Source organism: Lissotriton vulgaris, chromosome 4_1 (genome assembly GCF_964263255.1).
Source record: "Lissotriton vulgaris chromosome 4_1, aLisVul1.2, whole genome shotgun sequence".
Lineage (NCBI taxonomy): Eukaryota > Metazoa > Chordata > Amphibia > Caudata > Salamandridae > Lissotriton > Lissotriton vulgaris.
Genome location: NC_141691.1, coordinates 1580387487 through 1580409617, shown reverse-complemented (window position 1 = coordinate 1580409617; position 22131 = coordinate 1580387487). Strand labels below are relative to the sequence as shown.

Below are 22131 nucleotides of genomic sequence, written 5' to 3'. Positions count from 1 at the left end.
AGGAGGTCATCTGGTGGTCCGGGAGCTGTAGCAGGGCGTCGCGGCCCTCATTGAGGAATCTCCCCCATAGACCGGCTCCCCAGTCGCTTCTATCGATCCGGTGGGCAGTCATAGCGATTTCGTAGGCCTTAAACCATTGCTGGATGTCGTCCTCTCGGAAGTACTCTCGAACGACATCCTTGGGGATGTGTACCTTTTTCTCTGTTGCCCCTGAGGTGTGGGGTTGCTCGGGCACCCCTACTTCTTTATTCTGCTTGCGTAGGTCGATCTCAGCTAATTTTCGCTCGTGTTCATATGCCAATTTCTTCTCCTCGAGCTCCCTTTGTCTCTGTTTTTCCTCTCTTTCTTCTCGGAGACGCAGGTGCTCTAAGTTTATTTTTTGTTCGGCCAACTTAAGTTCAACATCCATTTTGAGCCGGGCCATTTCCAGCTCGTGTAGTCGGGTTTTTTCTCGTTCCTGGATCTCGTCTTGCGAGAGACCCGTTCTTCGCTCTTCAGGGGCTGTGGTGTGTTTTTCTATTGCTGCGATGTTTTGATCGGGGGTTCCGGCAGCCCCGGTTTCTGCCCAAGACTCTAGGGCATGCTTGAAATCGTCCTTGGTACTTAGACCGGTGGTAGCGATACCTAGTTCGATGCAGAATTGTTTTAATTCACGATGGCTGTACTCGTCCAATTTCTCCATCTGAAATTTCTCGGTGGATCCGCTTTCTTTGTTTGACATCGTGATTTCGTCGTGGGGTGAGCTACTCTCTGTACGATAATGCGGTGATTCGGATCGCGCCGCTGGCCACCAATGTTAGACGGACCGGGAGGGTCGGCCGAGGATAAGGGGAGAGGTCTCCGGGGAGAGCCGTCTCCGACGATCGTACAGACAAGTAACTTCCCCCCCACAGACGGACACCACACAAGGGTAAAGTTCAACGATACTTTATAGGCAAATCTTTAAGTACGATGAATGGTACAAGGAGGTCTGGACTCAGGGGTCCCCTCGATTCTGGTCTCTGGTTTGGGAGAAGGGTAGCGGGACAGTCTTGTTACCAAAAGATGGGAATAGCTCTCAATCCTCGAGCTCGGCGTTCTAGATGATCGGGCCGCGGCGGAGCCAGCAGGTCCCGAGATGGACGAAGGAAGCGACGGTCCGCGGCGGAGCCAGCAGGTCCCGATGAAGGTGGTAGTTACAAACGGTCCGCGGCCACGCCAGCAGGTCCCGACGACGATGAAGGTTTACGAAGGTTACGAAGGTTGCGGCAGCGCCAGCAGGCAGGACGATGATGCGCAAGGCAGAGCTACGGCAGCGCCAGTAGTCCGTCAAGGATGAGTTCTTCTCTGCGTCTCTCGACTCCAGGATACAACTGCCTTCCTGCTCTGGAGCTGCCCCAGTTATAGGGCTGGTGCCCTTTGATGTCCGGACCCTCGCACTTGGAGGTCGGGAGGTCCGGGATGAGGGAGTCCAGACACCCAGCAGGGGGGTGGAGCCAGCGCCCGGGGAGGCGATGGGCGAGCGGCACTTGGCGGGGGAGAGCCATCGACGCCTCTTTCTCCCATTGACTTGCCAAGTAGCCCGCTCACCTCCTGGGTGGATGGTGGTGCCGGGATGTCTGAGGCCTGGCTAGGCCCAGGGTTGAGGTCGATCGGGGGCCAGGCGGCCTCGTGGTGGAGTGTCCAAGATGGCGCCCAGGCTGGGCGCGCGGGCCAGTAGTGGGTCGGGCCCACGAGGTCGATATGTTCAGGGGCCGGGGTCCCGGAGGGGACGGAAGACGAGCAGTGGTGGTGTGTGGCACTTGTGTGACCGGGCTCGGGCCTGGTCGGGCCGAGGGGGGAGCGGCCCTTCATGTGGCCTGTCCAACACCCCCCAAACAGCGTCCAATGAGTCAGGATCATCTGACCTTGTTAAGAGAAGAAGTGCTAGCACTTCTACAAAAGCATGCAATAGAGAAGGTCCCAAAGGATCAACAAGGAACAGGAGTATACTCTCTATACTTCCTGATCCCCAAAAAGGACGGGTCCCTACGACCAATATTAGACCTCAGACCTCTCAATGCTTACATAAATTCGGAACACTTCCACATGGTCACGCTCCAACAAGTACTCCCTTTACTGAAGAAAGGGGACTTTCTTTCTACACTGGATCTAAAAGACGCTTACTTTCATATCCCAATTCACAAAGCCCACAGAAAATACCTAAGGTTTGTGTTAGAAGGACAACACTACCAGTTCAAGGTCCTTCCGTTCGGTGTCACAACAGCACCGAGAGTTTTCACAAAATGCCTAGCTGTGGTGGCAGCACACCTAAGAAGACAACAAATACATGTCTTCCCATACTTGGACGATTGGCTAATAAAGGCCAAATCAAAGGAGGAATGTCTTCACAACACACAGAAGACAATTCAACTGCTACACCACCTAGGGTTTACGGTGAACTACAAAAAATCACACCTGCAACCAAACCAGATCCAGCAATACCTGGGGGCTACAGTAGACACAGAAAAGGCAATAGCATACCCCAACCCAATCAGAGTACAGACAATGGTCGGGTTAATACAAAGATTTCAACCACAACACTCACTACCAGCACGAGTGTTTATGCAACTATTAGGCATGATGTCCTCTTGCATACTGCTAATACCACATGCCAGACTACAAATGCGCCCACTACAAGAGTGTCTAGCGACACAGTGGAATCAGGCTCAAGGTCAGATTACAGATCTGGTGTTGGTAAACGACCGGACGTATCGCTCTCTGAAGTGGTGGAACACAGAAAACATTTCCAAGGGACGGTCGTTCCTAGAGCCAATTCCACAAGTAATAATAACAGCGGACGCATCGCTCTCCGGATGGGGAGCGCATATGGACAAATACACAGTACAGGGGAAGTGGAGTGCGCAGCAAAAGAAACTGCACATCAACTACCTGGAACTATTAGCAATATTTCTAGCACTAAAAGCTTTCCAAATGCAAATAACAAACAAGGCAGTCCTGATCAGAACAGACAACATGACTGCAATGTATTATATTCAAAAACAGGGGGGGACACACTCTCTCCAACTGTCCAAACTAGCACAGGACATATGGAGATGGGCCATTCCGCAAAAAATCTACCTGTTAGCGGAACACCTACCAGGAATTCAAAATCAAATAGCAGACATCCTAAGCAGACAGTCAGAACAAGTTCACGAATGGGAACTGCACGACCAAATACTACAGCCATTCTTCCAAAAATGGGGGCAACCAGAGATAGATCTGTTTGCAAATCATCAGAACGCAAAATGCAAACAATTCGCATCCAGGTACCCACACCAAAGGTCCCAGGGCAATGCACTGTGGATAAATTGGTCCAACAAATTTGCTTACGCGTTCCCTCCTCTACCACTAATTCCATTACTGGTGAGGAAACTGCAGCAACACTCAATGACAATGATACTAGTGGCACCCACGTGGGCAAGACAGCCGTGGTTCACCACGCTGCTACAACTCTCACAAGTACCACATCAAAAGCTAAGGTTATTACCCATGCATCTTACACAGAACCATGGAGAAATAATGCACCCAGATCCCAAACAACTGAACCTAGCGATCTGGCTCCTGAGGTCATAGAGTTTGGGTATTTAGATTTACCACCAGAATGCATGGAAATCATTAAACAGGCAAGACGTCCTACCACCAGAGCGTGCTATGCAGCAAAATGGAAGAGGTTTGCTATACACTGTAACAGTAAGCACATCAACCCTCTGGATGCATCCACTAAACAAATCATTTGCTATTTATTACACTTACAGCAATGTAATCTAGCATATACCTCTATTAGGGTTCATCTAGCAGCCATAGCGGCGTACCTACAAAACAGGCAACACCTGTCACTGTTTAAAGTACCAGCAATTAAAGCTTTCATGGAAGGACTCAAAAGAGTCATTCCACCAAGAAGACCACCTTCCCCAGTCTGGAATCTCAACATAGTGCTTACCAGACTAATGGGGCCACCCTTTGAACCTATGCATAGGTGTGAAATACAATTCCTCACATGGAAGGTGGCCTTCCTCATAGCTATCACGTCACTTAGAAGAGTAAGTGAATTGCAGGCTTTTACGATTCAAGAACCATTTATGCAGCTACACCAAAATAAAGTGGTTCTTAGAACAAACCCAAAATTCTTACCAAAGGTTATCTCAGCATTCCACATCAATCAGTCAGTGGAATTACCGGTTTTCTTTCCAAAACCACAAACAGTAGCGGAAAGAGCCCTACATACACTGGATGTTAGGAGGGCCATATTGTACTATATAGAGAGAACACAAACTTTCAGAAAGACAAAACAGCTATTTGTTGCGTTTTCTCCCACACATAAAGGCAATCCCATCTCCAAAGCGGGCATTGCCAGATGGATTGTAAAATGCATTCAAATATGCTACTTAAAGGCAAAGAGAACATTAACTGTTCCTCCTAGAGCTCACTCTACACGTAAACTAGGAGCATCTATGGCATTTCTGGGAAACATTCCACTAGATGACATATGCAAAGCGGCTAACTGGGTTACACCGCACACTTTCACAAAACACCATTGTGTTGATGTGCACGCAACACAACAAGCTAGAGTGGGACAAGCAGTATTAAAAACATTGTTTCAGACAGTTGCAACAGACACGGGCGACCACCGCTAGGGAGAGAACTGCTGTATAGTCTATTCATAATGTACCATCTGCAGCCCATATGCCTCGAACGGATTATGCTACTTACCAGTATGCATCTGTTCTTGGCATAGAGGGCTGCAGAGTGGTACATGCCCTCCCAGCCTCCCCGGAAACCTGTGTCTGTTCCAACATTATCTTATTTAGATACACTTACATGGGCATTCTTATCTGTATTCTACTATACTACTCCATCTAACCCTACTATGGCAAAACAATCTAAGGATGGAGCCGATGCCCATGCGCACTACCAACTAAGGGAGGAGTCACCAACATACAAAAGACTCTCCAAGAGAAAAACAAAGTGCAATCATCCGAGCCCAACACCAGATGGCGATCTATTCATAATGTACCACTCTGCAGCCCTCTATGCCAAGAACAGATGCATACTGGTAAGTAGCATATTCCTTTTCTTTTTGGTTAAAGCACTGCATGGCTGATTTTGCCAAGATAGCTATTTGACCGTGCAATGGGTTGGCTCTCTTTTTAATTAGTGTTTAAGTTGTGCCATGCCTGTAGGAAATGGATGTCAATTTCAGACCCTAATTATTTCTGTGGATGGTGCGAAGGCTCCTACCAGGACCTGTGTCAAATGCTGTGCATCTGATGGTCATCAGGCTTCCTGAAACAGATCAAGAAGCTGTGCTGGTCATGGTCCCGTCCCAGTCCACTGGTAAGTCCAAGTGAAGTCTAAATAGAGGTCCCACAGCAAGCACAAGGTGCCCAAAAGGGACTTACCCCATTCTAAGATTCCTATAATGGGAGAAGCTGCTTAGTTGACACTCAAAGGCTGACACTGTAGCACTATACAGTTCCGATCAAATTCTGACATTGGTGCCAATGTGTTTGAAATTTCCAGGGTCATCAACTCCTGAGCAGATAAAGACCTTCATTGAGGGTAAGCATCAGTTATTCCAGACTGTTCTTGGTCCCTCTGCTGTGCCTTGCCCCCCATGGATTCCTTAGAGCCTCTAGTTGGACATCCACCAGCTGGCCATCCCTTGGCATGAGCGGACTGTTTGGTGCCAGGCTGCTCTTCATCAGCTTGCTGAAGGCCATTTTGGTGGTGTCCATCCTGCGGAGGCCTCTGCTCAAGGGGTGCTGGTTCCAGCCTCCAACGCAATTCCGAGGTCGGTTCCTGAGCCAACTTCATTAAGATCTCATGCTATGAAATAACTTAAGTGTATCCAGTGGCTTGTGGGGATTTTCCCTACTATTGCCTAGCCTCCATGCCAATACTTCTAGTGGTTTTTAGCAATTTCTGTTCTGACTCCTAGGTGATCTAGGGACTTGAAAATGTTCCCCACTGCGAAGGTGAGATGGACAACTTGCACCTGCCTTGCTATACTGATGCTGCCCATTACCTCTCCTTCACCTTTATGGCCCCCTTTGCTGAGGTGGGTAGGTCCATTGTAATGGTTGTCCATAGGGTTTCAGATTTGTAGTTGCTCAGTGGAGACCAAGGCAAACGTACTGACTAAACTTTTACAACCTAGGCCATCAACTACTCATTAAATGGACTTACTGTTATTTAAAGAGGCACTTATGGAGTCTCAACTACCTTATCCAACCTCTGTTGCAGCTCCTGTAAGCTGCTCAGTTGTTCCATGCCACTGGCCTTGCCCTTGGAACCCATCCTTCTTCCAGGCGCGAGTGACCGGGAGAAGATTCGGCTTCAAGGAGTTGAAGAAAGAAAACCGCAGGCTATGTCAACAGGTGGAACTTCAGAGTGAGGAGAGAATCAGTCCTCTACCAGTCCAGTACTCTACCAGGGCTCTGTCTTCAGCCTCTGAGGGGCTCCCCAGAAGGGCTGAAAAACTGCGCTGGTCCTGGTTAACGTCGAAGACTACGTCGAGAGCAGGTATAGCACCAACCTGTTTGCTGTCGACTCAGGGCTCTAGGTCGAAACGACGTCTACATTCCACGTCGAGGAGAAGATCTTCAAAAGAGGTGGCGAAATCAACGCTAAGGTAATAGTCGAGAAACCCTACAGTGCAGAGGTTACCGTCAGGAACATTGTCTCGTCATTCGACGTAGACACGCTATCGTCGCTCGTCAAAGTCCCCGGCAGTTGCCGTCGAGGTCCCTGGCGATCTCCGACTCGATCGGCGTCAAGTCAAAGTTCTCGTTCAAGACAACTTGTAAGGTTGCCGTCGACAAGGAGGTCGAAGTCGAGGGGGAAAGATGGATCTTCAGAATCTGACCGCTCTCGTAGCCATAGACGTTCGTCAACTCTTTCTCTTCACAGACATCATGGTGAGCGATCTCGCTCCAGACACACCATGGACGTCTGAGTAGTGGAGGATATTCCCCTACATTATCAGATTCTTATCCTCAAAGGGTTTCACCTTTTAATGACATTACTACTTTTCAAGAAGTTTTGGTGTGAGGAGCTTCCACACTGAACATCCCAATGTCCACACCGATTCCATCTAACTCTGATTTTGTTTTTTTAGACTCTCCAAGGGAGACCAGCTTCTCGTCCCTTGCTTCCTCTGGTACCGGGCTTATTAGAACCAGCAAAGGAACTTTTTGCTTACTCCTTCTTCCATTAAATCAGCTCCTTCCAGACTGCAAAAGAAGTACCGTCCTCCAGAGCAGGATCCCACGGTCCTAAGGACGGACCCAACTCCAGATTCTGTTATTGTGGCGGCAGCGAAAAAACAGCATACTACGGCTTCAATATCCACAGTTCCACCTGATAAAGAGAGTCGTAAGATAGACTCTGTGGGGAGGAAGGTATGCAACACAGCAGCGACCTCTATGAAAGCGGCTAGTGCCACAGCCCTGCTTGGCAGATATAACCGGGCACTGTGGGAGCCTCTCCAGCAGTTTGAAGATCACCTACCCAGGGACAAAAGGGAGGATTTTCATGAAATCCTAATGGAAGGCCTTACGGTGTCTAACCAAGTCATTAGTGCGGTGGCAGACACATCCCTTCTGTCTGCTTATGGATATTGCCACAGGGTGGCACTCAGAAGGCATTCATGTCTTCGCCTAAACTCACATGGGCGTGCCGGAGCTAGCCACGCCTGAAGATGGCTGCTTTCTTAGTGTGCTCCTTCGGTCGCTCAAAACATCCTAAATTTATCCTGCACCATACTCCTGCCAAAATGATAAAATTGCGATAATACTAAATCGGACCTCCTGTTGAGCCAACTCAAAAGCCCTGATGTGACATACAGCCGGAAAAAACGACTTTACAGTGTGATTGGGGCGGCCTCCGCTGCGTAAGCAGATGTGATCCTGCACCTTGAAGAGATGGACCGCGCTGGGTGTGAGACCGAGAAAGTGTCTGCTGTAACCTAGACTCCTGCAGCCAATGGTTTGCGTGAGGTGAATGGAGGTCGATGTACGAGCCTGGGAAGGGGGGGGGTGTAAAGGGTGCTGCGGCTGGGGCAGACTGCATCCTTCAGTCCTGTCTAAGTGACCAGAGGTGAGTCGCTTGCTGCGGAACTAGCGATCTAATATGGAGGCTGGAAACAGAGGCTGGGTGGCTCAGGCGGCGAGTGCCATACCATTGCCTGGAACCCCGATCGACCTACATGTAAGCCACCCTTTCTTCTCACCGAATACCGAGGCGTGCCCGCACATCATAGTCGCACAGGCTTGCAGTACACTGAACAGCGCCGCCATTTTGATCCTCCCTGCCTGGTATTGAGCTACTTGAATGAGCCCTGCGGACAGAACTACAATAAACCATTCCTGATTCTATCTGAGGAATACACTGCCCCGAATTGTGAGAGGAGTGGGACATCATTTACCTTACTGTTTCCGAAGTGTAGTCTGCAAAGCCCCTGGAAATAGTTCGCCCTGTGGATCGCACGCCGCCATAATTCTGTGACACAAGGGATCGGTCAAGCCCAGAGTAGAACACAAGTTCTGATCCATTCTAAAGACACTGCGCTGGGCTACTGGACAAAGGGCACCACCACGGCACAAATATAGACGACTGAAAATACCGATCTTCCCCGATGTTTTGTGCGGTGCTCCTACCCAGGCACGTACGACACTTGCAACACAATACCGCCTCCCCTCCAGGTCGTAAAGTCGATGCGGACTGCGCAACAGAAACCTGCGACACTCGAGGAATGCACGCCACCCTGTGAAAGTGCCTTTGCTACTGGTAACAAACTCAAAACACTACCAGTAACCAAGTCCACTGGATAATTGCTCGCTCCTTCATGCGGAACAGGCCATATACTGACCACACTGCGCTATATCACTGCAACATGGGTAAGCCAGGCAGAAATCAACCCAAACTAAAATTAGAGCAGCAAAAGAAACCAACAGACAATGATACAGAAGGGAGTGGTGGTGCGCAACGGGCCAAAAGCACTACAGGTGGGATTACTGCTGGAGAATTACAGACCATGTTTTCCTCGATAGAAAATACCCTCACTAACATAGACGGCAATATTGATTATCTAACTTATCGAGTTTGACCGCATGTCGGAACTCTGGGACCGACATACTGAGTGGATTGACATGGTGCCTCGGACAAAACCATGCTAGTGTTGATGGTGAAGAACGAAGATCTTGAAGCACGCTCTCGCCGAAGCAGTATTCACCTAATGGGAATAGCGGAAATGACCAATACAGGCTCCATGGAACGCTATGTTGAACAAATACTTATAATGCTAATGGGCAGAGACACCTTTTCAGGCATTTTCATAGTAGAAAGAGCCCACAGATCACTGGGTCCGGCACAGACTGGGGCCAGACCGTGCCCAATCATTGCAAAAATTCTAAAGTACAGAGACCTTGATGCGGCACTCCGCAAATAACAGAAATTAGGCAGCTTAAAACACTAGGATATGGACATATCCATCTACCCTGATTTTACTCAACAGGTCCAGGAAGCAAGGAAAAAATTGTTCCTGTCAAAACTCGGAGAGCAAAACATTCCATATGCAATGGTCTACCCAGCTAGATTAAATATAACGGACGGTGAGAAACCCATTCTTTGGAATGACCCAAAGGACGTACTTAAATACTTGCAACAGATAGGAACTCCATCTATGTGCCTGGCATATGAACAGGTTATATAGTCTATTGTATTATACGTCTTTCATATTGGGTGGATTCTGGCTGCCCTAGCCTAAACTAATAACCGATTTAGCCATTGCGAAGTTGGTCCATTCTGATGTCAGGAATGTCGCCATAAGATGATGTAGTGACCCCCTAGATGGCATTTGGCATCAGGGTCTCAGGCTGGCAGCTTTCGCCCCTCTGTGTATACCACAACAAAGTTACGTTATTTTTTCTTCTTTCAACGGGGAAGGTGGGTGGGATGGGGTATGCTTTACGATTGGGACTGTCTTCGCCATAATTGGGATGACTAAAAGGGAAGGGGGAATGGAGGGGGGTGTTAGATTTTTTTTAAAGTTGAGGTATCAAGTCGCTAGCCAAATGTTGTTGTCCATTATCATATCAGGAACAAACATCATATAATATTTCAGAACACTAATATCACAGCCAGGAAGCAATGAAAGTAGTACACATATACACATCCTGCAACATACTTGGAGAAATACAGATGCACACTAGTGCTACTTCCACGCGTTTAAAACTGGCTACTTGGTCCAAATAACCAGGTATTTGCTTACTATACAGACATGGCGTTGACATAGCCATTCTTCAAGAAACACACTTACTCAAATGCAAAGCGGACGGACTCGATGGGCAGAATTAGTGGTCTCCTCCTCCTATTCTACATATGAGGCCGGTGTTCAGTTCAGATTAGCTTTATTCGATTTTAGTTTAAAAAAATCATAAAAGCAGCAACAATGCATAAATTAATACCTTAACATTTCATTACAAGGTTAATATCGACTATTAAAACAGGATTAAATAAGTGGGACGGATCAACTAATCAATATAAAACATTTCATTATCAAGTAGGACAACTCTAAGAAACAAAAGGGTCATGCATACAGTGCCACAAAATAGCTAAGGTTCAGGGGAAGAACATCAGACATACCTATGTCAGTAGTTTACTTACTAGGTACATAGTACTGTGTCAATTCGGCTAAAATTTGCGAGTTGCTTCTTTGTAGTTGGTTCTTCCAAAATTCAATTTTTAAACAGAGGTTCGAATCTATTAGAGGCTAGAGGGTTAGTGGCGCAGGGTGCACAAGATCCCCTTCTCCAGGAGTTGTATTTCTTTGCAGTTTATTCTTCGTAACTGAAAGTGCAGGAAGCTCGGGTAGAAATCATGCAAGTCCCAAACGCAAATGGGGCCATCTGCTTGTTTGGGCTGACAAAATCGTAAATAGGGGACGATGTTCCTATTCTTAAATTTAATTAACACCAGGTCCCCCGAGGTGTCTTTGGGCAGCGTACCTAGCCACCCCTACTCCTGACACTCAAGATTCCACCATCTAGATCGGGTGGCAAAGGTCTGTTGTTCTGTAGCCAAAAGATAACCTTATTTAGGAGATCCTGATGAGTTTCGTGTTTCCCCTGGCTGAGTGCAGGGACCCCAGAGAGGACAGTCACATATGGGGCGGCTTCAGGAGGTAAATTAATACGTGGCGTTCTTTCTAGAGTGGCTCTAGCCACTGTGTGGGTTATTATCACAGGTTTTAATATTACTTTAGAGCCAGTGGAGGTAGGTGTATTAAAAGGCGGTAATTGGGTTTTGACATTCTTGCATGTAATGGGCTTAAACTTTTCGGGGTTGGTGGGAGGGTTAGGGCAAATAGGTATTGCTATTTTATTGGTTGGTGGAGAATTCCTTATAAGTGATTTTTCAATGCTGGTCAGCCTGTCCCCCAGGTCATGAATTTTTATAACCAGAGGTGATATGGCAGATATTAACAATTGCTCAAACTGAGCCAGTAAAGTCAGTTGGAAGGACGATAGAGGGTCATCTATTCTATCCACAGCCTTGTCCATCATTAATGTGATTGGGTTAGAGGGCTCAAGTGTAGGGCTGGCACGCAATTTTAAATTTTAGGTTGTTTCTCATCGACGTTTCCCCCATCATGCTTTCTTTTAATATTAAGACCCCAGGGCGGTGCATTGGCTTGAGTTTGGTCTTTATCTATGGGTAGAGGTACGTTCCGCGGAGTGCCATTTAAATTGTCAAAGCCACTGCCCATAATAGGGGGGGGTGATGCATCCCGGACGTACTTGGTGCCACACAGGGCATTGAGCTCCTCCCAGATTGACATGATTAAAGGGCAAAACTCCAAAAAGCGACAAAGAGTACAATGGAAGTCAAATGATAAAAAGCGTCTCAATACCTCCTCCTTAGAAAATGTCAAGTGGGGTGGCCCGTCCCGTCCTCCTCTGGCCTCTGAGGGCCGTAGAGGGCCCGCCCTTTGCCCGGCGTCCCGCGAGGGAGGGCTATCGCAGTTTTAAAGCGCCTCCTGGCGCTCCTATCAGGTCACGTGTTTCTGACCCTGGGCTGCTGGGGATTACAGTCCCTTAACCTGCCCTCCACACGGCGCTTCCCCAGATGGAAGTGGGAGCGGGCAGCGTGAGGCAGGCAGGCAGCAACCCCAGCTGTTCACAAGATCGATGAAGGCCGCAGCCCTCCGCCCGGTCGGTGTAATAACCCTGGTACGAAAAGGTACACAGTTCATATCAGAGTAGACCTTAACTGACACACAAGGACGATATGTCATACTCACGGATATACTACGGGGCACAAGAGTAGGCCTCATTAACACATATGGCCTGAATGTAGAAGATCCTGATTTCTTTAGGAAGATATACACCACACTACTGAACCTCCCTGACATGGAGCTCATATGGTGGGGAGGAGGGGTATGAATGTAGCATTGGACAGTACATGTGACAGATCACAAACCACGACTGAACATCACCATTGAGCTGCAGCAGCTATGGTGCAGGGTATGCAAGAATTATGACTACAAGATATATGGCGCATGAGGAACCCACACGCATGACAGTCCTCACTCCTCAACTGCGCATAATAGTTGGTCTAGAATAGATTACTTGCTTATTATGGAGCAAGCGTGCACTTGGACCCTGGATGTTCAACACGTCCGGAAAACACTATCGGACCATAAACTTTTCCTATTGATTCTACAAATCCCGATATATACCCCACCGCCATTCATGTGGCGTTTTAATGCAACAACACTATTAGACCCACTCTACGCTGAAACAATTCACACCACTATAGAAGCCTACTTTGCCTCCAACAAACAGTCAGTAGACCGTGCAGGCACCCTGTGGGAAGCCTTCAAGGTGACGTTTTGTGGGATATGTATCAGCACAACTGCAGGAATTCTTAGATATCTGTGCCCAACTCGCACAATGCGAACAACGCAACAAAAGATTAGAAGCAGAATATTACCCACAGTACGGACACTTTAGGTGCTAAAAGAGACTACATAAGCACCTACGATACGCTAGCAGACCAAGTGAGATATATAGCGAAACGCCACACAGCGCACAGGCTGGGTGACTGAGGTAGACCGGGCCGCATACTTGCACAGAAAATACACATAGAACACAAACATACCGTTCTGCGTATGGTGGATGACAGCAACACGGAGCACACTGACATGGCAGGCATCCTTCAAACATTTATGGATAATTATGGCACATTATATAGAGCATTCCTGACTCAGCCGATCACCCTCGAAGAATTGCAAGAAGCTATAAAGACTCTACCTAATGGCAAAACACCAGGGCATGATGGTTACACCGGGGAAATTTAACAAAGCATACTCTGAATTACTTAACCCCTACTTATTGGAAATGTATGAATAAGCATTTAATACCAGCATTCTTCCTCCAACATTACGCGAAGCACTGATAGTTGCATTGCTAAAATCAGACAAACACCCAGAAATAGCAGTCATATATGCCCCTCTCAACAATTAACACAGATGCAAAAATACTAGCCAAGATCATTGCGACCAGACTGCAACCGCTCATGACAGCCTTAATATTTTTGGATCAGTAAGGGTTTATACCGTCCCGATCCACAGCGCACAATTTGCGTACGATATTCGCTCTGTTACATCAACTAAACCCAGAGCTGGAGGCTGTGGCAGTACTATTAGATGCAGCCAAGGGCTTTGCCTCAGTTGAATCGGTTTACCTATTTACTGTTCTTCAGCAAATAGGACTCCCACCCATGTTAATAAATTGGATCAAACTTCTATACACTAAACCCATTGCACGAATCAAAGTTAATAGACATGTATCGAGCGCGATACAGAGAGGAACGCGGCTGGGTTGCCAGCTATTCCCTCTGCTGTTTGCGATTGTTTTATAACCCCTAGCTTTTAAAATACGCCAGAACTATGCACATACAGCTCTGAAATGTAACCTACACCCAATTGGCATATCATTGTATGCAGATGATATGGTGTGTATATTCGAGATCGCAACATCAACCTATCACCAATACTTAGGAAATAAATAAAATTCCGATCCGGTCTAAAAATAAATTGGTCCAAGTCGGCAGTGATACCACTGACACTGAATACCAAACCACCGCAATTGGACTTTCCACTAGTTTGGCAGGAGGAACCTACAAAATATCTCGGTATATGGATTCACCGTGACTCTGAACTGGTGCTTCAGAGAAACTATGGTTCTGCGATTGATAGGATAGAGGCACAAATAGACAGGTGGATTACTCTACCTCTATCCCTAGCAGATAGGAGATCTCTTGTAAAAATGGTGATTCTACCCAAACTAATATATCTTTTCACCAACATTCCCATACCTCCACCGACTCCTATTTTTAACGGCTTACGCACAAATTTGAACAAACTTATATGGGCTGGCAAACCAGTACCAATCAGTCTGCACACAATGACCCTACCATATGACTCTGGTGGCATCATGGTTTCTGATCTCTACCTATATTATTTATACACCCAAGCGCAATGTGCCCATTATTGGTTTCATCCAGTGCGGTATAGACCACATCTTGCAGTAGAAGATGGGGACGCTCATCCCAATAAATTGGCACATATATTACCACATAACCGACCACACTTGAATAAACACGAAATTAACACAGTGCGCACCACATCCTGTTCATGGAAACGTATTAGCCAGATTACAGACAAAACTGTACTGTATGCACCAAATCTACCCCTAGCACAGCACCCCGCTCTATCAGTTACACAGGAGAGGGGTAGTATGTAACTATTGGAACAGATTGGCATTACGGCAATGGGTGACCTGTATCTCAACGGTACATTTCTGACACCAACTGACCTGACATTTGTAAGCAATCAGATACTCTTATTCAAATCCGCTTACCACAGATTACGTGCAGCAATTAAGGAACTCTATCCAACATTTCCAGATGAACCTCCCGCCTTGGAGACACTACAGTTCTTAATGACCGCCCCAACCAACACTCCCATAGTGGCAAAACTCTATAGATCCCTGCAGAGAGAAATTGGCGCGAATACACAAAAAGCACATGATAAATGGAACCTGATACTAGATACCTCTAACTGAGGAGGATTTGCGGGCCTGCTGTGTGTTGACTGAACTCCTCCCACCCAACGGGAACCTACGTATAATAGTTCACAAATACTTACACCAACCTTACCACACTCCATATCATTTACACAAACACTGATTGCGTGAGGATGCAAGATGTAAGCGATGCAGGACAGACCAAGCCGAATTTATACATCTAGCGTGGGAATGTGATAAAGTGAAACTCTACTGGGAGCGCATGGTCCAGATATTAAGTTTGATTCTGAATTGTCAATTAGACTGTACACCACAAGTGTGTTTGTTGGGTCACTCACCGGATTAGAAATCTGCCAAGAAAAAGCTAATCAACATAATGCTACTCCTGGCAAAACGCAGAGTAGCCATACACTGGGACAGTAGGAACGCGCCTACTGTAACTCGCTGGATATTGGACTCCATCTACAGTAAAGACAATTTTATGCTATATGCAGAGGAGCTGCCCACAGCTGCCAAGCCCTCGAACTTCTGGGAACCCCTTACTAACTACTTACATGAAAACCCTGACCACCTTCAAGGTGAAGCATAACTGCTGTATGTATGACTGGTATGAGTCATCACCATGATGTATCATTGATTTCCTATTTCTTGCTGAGTGCCGTGCTATATGTAATTATTGACTAAATGATGTATGATGCTGGATGGACTTTATATTGCTTACAACCTTGATTTTTGTTAAAAATCTCATGAATAAAAAAATTAATAAAAAAAAACCTCAAATAAGCCTGAAGCACAACAACGTATCCTGAATCTGCCTTTTTTCAGGAACAACCCTTTTCGGCTCTCATGCATATGTGGAGATGGCCCGAATGAAAGCGGAGATGGAGACACTAATGGCTGTTGGTCTAAAAAAAAAAAAAACAAGTCCAACGTAAATCTTTCTGCTCTTTTTCACACCGATACTAGACACCGAGGTTTCAAACCCCTCGCTGGTATCAGGGCCGACAAACCAGTGCACAACAGTTGTACCAACGATCTTACCAACCTTTCCAAAAGCGACAACCAAGAGAAAGCTCAGGACAGCAACCTGCGCAAGGAAACAAGGCGCCTACTGGTTCCAAACCCTGAATCATGTCTTCCCTCTTTTCCGTTACCCACTCTAGTAGGGGGAAGCATTCAACATTTCTTGGCAGTGGCAAAAAATAACACAAGACAATTGGGTTTTGAATATTGTTTGCAATGGATACTCTCGAAGCTTCATCAGCCCTCCACAATCAATACCTCCAACACAGTCAAGACTCCAAGTGTGTCAATTACGAATGGAAGCCAACATTCTCTTACAAAAACAGGCAGTAGAACCTGTTCCTCTTTTACAACAAGGAAAAGGGCTGTATTCAAGATTCTTTCTTGTCAAAAAGGACCAGAACAAATTCAGGCTCTTTCTCGATTTACAAAAGGCAAACAAGTGGATTCGGAGAGAGAGATTCCGAATGTTAGCGTTGCACCACATCTACCCTCAACTACACCAAGGGGATTGGTTATTTTTCAATAGACCTGAAAGACACATACTTCCACATTCCCATCATAGGGAAGTATCGCAAGTTCCTGAGCTTCACAGTGGGGAACAACCACTATCAATACTGTGTACTCCCGTTCGGCCTGAAGCTGGCTCCCATGACCTTCTACAAGTGCATAGCGGTGATTGCTGCCCATCTGAGGAAGCACAAAGTGTTCGTCCACCCATACCTAAACGATTGGCTGATCAAGGCATCCATGCGTCGGGAGGCTCAACTATACTTCAATTGAACCTCCGACCTTCTCCTTAGTTTTGGTCTTCAAATCAATCAAGCGAAGTCTCTCGACTCCTGTACAGTGCCTGCAATATCTGGGAGTATCCATCGTAACGGCAAATGTGTATCCTCCGGAGGAGAGACGCGTATCGATCCTTCAAAATGCTCTGACTCATGAAAATGTCTTTCCCTATGGTGAGGAAGGTTTCTACTCTTCTGGGCTCCATGGCGTCTAGGATCTTCCTCACACCAAATGCACATCTCCACATAAGACCCCTGCAAGAGTGTCTGGAGGACCAATGGGACCAGCGAATAGGGGATTGGGAGGACCGGATTAAACTGTCACAACATGCCCTCCCCTCCGGTCCATCAAATGGTGGTGCTCGCCCACCAATCTCCTATGAGGGATTCCCTTCCACAAGGAAATACCTACACAAACTATAGTAAGGGATGCCTCTCGCCTAGGATGGGGAGCACATACGGATCACCATCAAATTCAGGGTAAATGGGTCACCCAAGGAATCCACTTACCATATCAATCAGCTCTCTGCTTGTCCAGACGGACAACACAACCATGTTCCCCCTTAACAAGCATGGCGGCTCAAGGTCCAGACCGTTATCTCGGGAAGCCCAGACCATCTGGAAGTGGCACTTAGCCAGAAATCCGACCATAACAGCAACACTCCTCCCAGGTGTTCAAAATGCTCAGGACAATGCTCCAAGCAGCCTCCTTCAGGAAAATCACGAGTGGGTCTTAAACGACGACGTGGTGCGAGATATATTCAAAAGATGGTGGTACTCCAGAGTCGATTTGTTCGCGACCGCAGAAAAAAACAAATGCCAAAACTTCGCCTCTAGGTTCTACCAACCAGGAACTCTTAGAAATGCCCTATGGATAAACTGGTCAGACAGATTTCTCTACGCCTTTCCTCCAAACCCCCTGATCCAGGCTGTCCTCCTCAAGCTCTCAGTCACGGGCAAAGGTGATTCTCATAGCCCCAGAGTGGCCACGTCAGTGGTGGTTCACAGACCTGCTTCTCCGGTCTATCCTTCCACATCTCAGGCTGCCATGCAAATCAGACCTACTAATGAAATTCGGAGGACAGATGGTGCACCCCAGCCTCTCATCCTTGAGTTTGGCAGCATGGCTCCTGAGCTAGTGCAGTATGGACACTTGAACTTACCTCAGGACTGCATGGACATCCTTAAGGAAGCTAAGCGGCCATCCACACGCTGCACTTATGCATATAAATGGAAGAGATTCTGTATCTGGTGTTCATCGAAGAATGAAGATCCTACTTCTTGCCAGGAAGATGTCAGCCTTCCATACTTGCTTCATCTAGCACAATCTGGCCTTCAATTCTCTTCCATTAATGTTCACCTGGCAGCTCTGACTGCTTACAAGAAATGCCCTTCGCTAACTTCCTTCTTTAGAATTCCTCTCATTAGAGATTTCCTGGAAGTTTTGAAGACATTTTTTCCTCCCATTAGAAGTCCTTCTCCTCATTGAGAGTTTAATGTGGTTCTTTCGCGACTAATGCAAGAGCCATTTGACCCCATTCATAAGGCTACCCTTCAGCATCTATCTGGGTAGACCGGTTTCCTTGTGGCTATGTATCACGCCTGCAGGGTAAGCGAAATCCAAGCACTTTGCTGTCAAGAACCATACACAGTTTTCCATACATCTAAAGTGGTAATGAGGACTCATCCGAAATTCCTTCCTAAGGTAATTTCGGACTTCCATGTGAATCAAACTATTTCCTTGCCTACATTTTTCTAGCATCCTTCTTATCCAGCGGGGAGATTACTTAATTCCCTGGATGTTAGAAGGGTTTTGAAGTTCTGTTTGGACAAAACTAAGGATCTAGGGAGATCAGATCAGTTATTTGTAAACTATGTCCCTCTGCATACAGGTCTAATGCCCTTCAAGCAATCCATCTCCGATGGATTGATTCCTGTATTTTAATCTTTTACTAGAAAGCCAACAAAACTCTTCTTAGTAAGCCTTTGGCTCACTCTAGCATAGGCAAAGCAGCTACTGCTGCCTTGCTTCATAATATACCCATTTCTGAGATTTGTAAGGCTTCTACATGGAAGTCAGTCCATACATTCACAAAACACTACTGCCTGGACTCTGATGGTAAGGCAGATGCTCAAGTCGGACAGTCTTCCGTTCGGACCCTGTTTGCTTAAACCAGCATGTCAATTCTCTGTCCCTTTTACTGCGTGTTTCTTGTAGGGATGGGCTTGCTAGTGTATTAAAGTGCTTATGACTATACACGGAAATCCCCTACAAGAGAAGGAATAGTTTCTTACCTGTAACTCCAGTTCTCTTGTAGGGGTATTTCCATGAGTAGTCATAAGCAACCCTCCCTCCTCCCCAGTGGAATAGACAGACATATTCATAACATAAAATAGGCATTCACTTCTCTACAACTTCAAAAAGAACTGAAGTAACTGCCACAGGCTGTGCATCATGGTATACTGGTGGTCTCTGGAGATTCTTAAAGGCATAGCTTTTATTTTGAGACATATAATGGCACCCAATGGGTCTACCCTGTCCAACCCTTTCATCTCTATAATGAAAATAGTTTTGTGAAGGGGAGTTTTCTCTGTGTATTAAACTCCATATAAATTGTAAAATATAAGTTTACTGGCTATCTTTTTTCACTTCAGGATGAAGTTGTGGCCAGTGTAGCCTTGTTAGTTAGACTGCATTATTGTCTTTTCTATCTCTTAAGTGTCTTTGCAGACCTTCCTGAAGAAAGGCGAAAAATATCCACTTAAGATATATGTAAGGAAGTGCTCCGGAGTCCCAACAAGTGGGCGGGACTAGTCAAATGCTTAGGACTTATTACGGAAATACCCCTACAAGAGACCTGGAGTTACAGGTAGAAATTATTCCTTCTTGAGCTTCTTTGCTGAGCTACGGTGATCTGAAATGAAGTAATGAACTGATACATGATCTGTTTAACCTCATCTATGCTAATGGTTTTCCCCTCCTGTGCTGAAAAACGCAAATACCAGTGTTACATGACGAGCTGGGCTCGTCATCAGCGTGCGAGGAGGCTACACCATGACGAGCCCAGCTCGTCATCAGCCTGGAAGGGCTTAAGGGGGTAGGAGCTCCAGTCAAAAACATGTCCCTTTATGCCAAGTACCAGTTATCTGTTTAGAGGGGGATTACAGTGAACTGTCAAATGTAGCAAACTGGTGTAGTAAAATGACGTGTTTTAAGAATATCTCGGATGGAAATCAGAGCAGATTCAGTGCCTCCGCCAGAGTTAAACCCAGTATGTGATCACATAGTTTGTTTCTTCAATGAGCTGCAGATCTGAGTAAATGCTACGCTGTCTGTCAGGAACAGCCACCCAAGGTTGGTCAGGCTACCTGAATGTGCTTAGTCAAGTTTCTTTTTTTGATGAGTGTGGTTGTCTGTAAGATAGCTTGAGTTTGGAGAGGAAAGTGCCTGATTAGGAATAACTGTGGTTGTGGCTGCTGTCGATGGGATGCCTTGAAGGTTTGTGGCCATGTTGTATGAAACCGATCATGGGATACTGAGGATGAGAATTGCCTAAATTATGCTAATGCTAGATGTCTGTTTTGGCTTTGATTGGTGGTCTGGCTTCTTGTTAGCAAGAGGAAGTTCTAGCATTTTAGCTTTAGCTTCCCAGTGATGTGCAATGACATTAAAGAAATGTTGAAACTGAGATGTCTTTGCAGTGGTGCACTCCTGGTTAAGGAATTCTTCAAGGATCCTGTGGAGTTCCCTGATTGGCACTGGGTGTTTGAGATTGATAGGTGCATTCTTTTAGCTTTCGATTTCTCATCGGCAGCCAATGAAGCCAGCAGGGTAAGGGAACCGAGGCAGATCTCACTGGTAGATTATAAATTGGGCGCGCCACGGTATTCTGAACCACCTGGAGTTTGTCCTAAAGGGATTCATTAACCGTGGCCAGAAGAGCATTGCCGTAGTCCACACAACTAACCACCAGCGCCTGAACTAGAGTCTTGCGCACTGCAAGTGGGAGCAAAGGAAAGGCTCTGTGCAGTGGCATTATAACATGAAAACAGGTGCCAATGACAGCCAACCTGATCTTTCATAATTATATTCTGGTCAAGTGCGTGCCAATGTTTTTCACTAAGGATTTAGGAACATGTGGCACTCCCAATTCAGATGGCCACCAGTCAGGGGATCATAGCTGTTATGCTGCTCCAAAGAGTATGATTTCTGTTTTACCACTGTTTAGCTGGAGGAAATTCATAGCTATCCAGGCCGTGATGGCTTTCATCCCATTCAGAAAGTGGTGTCTCATTGCAGAAAGATCTTTCTCGAAAGAAAGCAGAAGTTGTCGTCTGCATAGGAGTGGTGTGAACCCACAGGCTCCTATAGTATCTGAAGGGGGTGGGGAGTTACATATATATATTAAATAGTGTGGGGCTCAAACGAGTCCTGAGGCACTCCCTTATTTTATTTTTTATTTTGAAAACCTTTATTAACCGTGTTGACAGTAAATAGACATTGATTCGAACAATGTCAGCGACACTGTACATCATAGTTACAATAATACAGTTGTAGGCATAGCAATTTGTTGCCCCATTGCATACAAACAGTAGGGCCTGAGCGGATGGATAAGAAGACATGCCCACATGGTCATAGGAGTAGCTGTACCCATCCCTGCTACCCGATACATCCCTCCCAGGCCAGTGGGAGTCCAGTATGTTAGCCTCATTTATCTTGTGAGAATATGTAGACAGTAGTAGATGGGGGCGGAGTGTATGGGGAACTGCATAGGCATGCTCTCTAAGGGGTTAGGGGTGTCTCTGTCTGTTCAGCAGGAGTCCCCGCGGTGGTGTCAGATTGTTGGAGATAACGCTGCATGGTTCCCAGATATCGTGGGGGCGGGATCTTAGTGACCTTAGCTCACAATAGTTGTTTATTTGTTCCTGACAGTACGTGGTGTCTTTGAGCCCATCCCGTACTTGTGGAGCCCTGGGCCATCCCCAGTTCATTGCAACCGTGCGCTTTGCAAGCAGCAGCGTGACAAGCTTGCAGACCTCCCGGTACACTTCCGCCACGTAGCCCAACAGTCCCAACAACGGGGATGAGTTTAATAGTGCGTCTATCATGGTCCCAGTACTGTGAAATACCTTCCCCAGTATCTGGTGATGGCTGGGCAATTCCACGCCAGGTGCACAAAATCCGCCGCAGGTAGGCAGCACCTTTAGCA

The 22131-nt window shown here is 46.6% G+C and overlaps 1 protein-coding gene across 1 annotated transcript in view; it reads left to right on the top strand.

Moving 5' to 3' along the window:
* PDE7A (phosphodiesterase 7A) overlaps positions 1-22131 on the top strand; it is a 1213253-nt gene that overhangs the window by 148896 nt on the left and 1042226 nt on the right. The gene's annotated exons all lie outside the window — the stretch shown is intronic.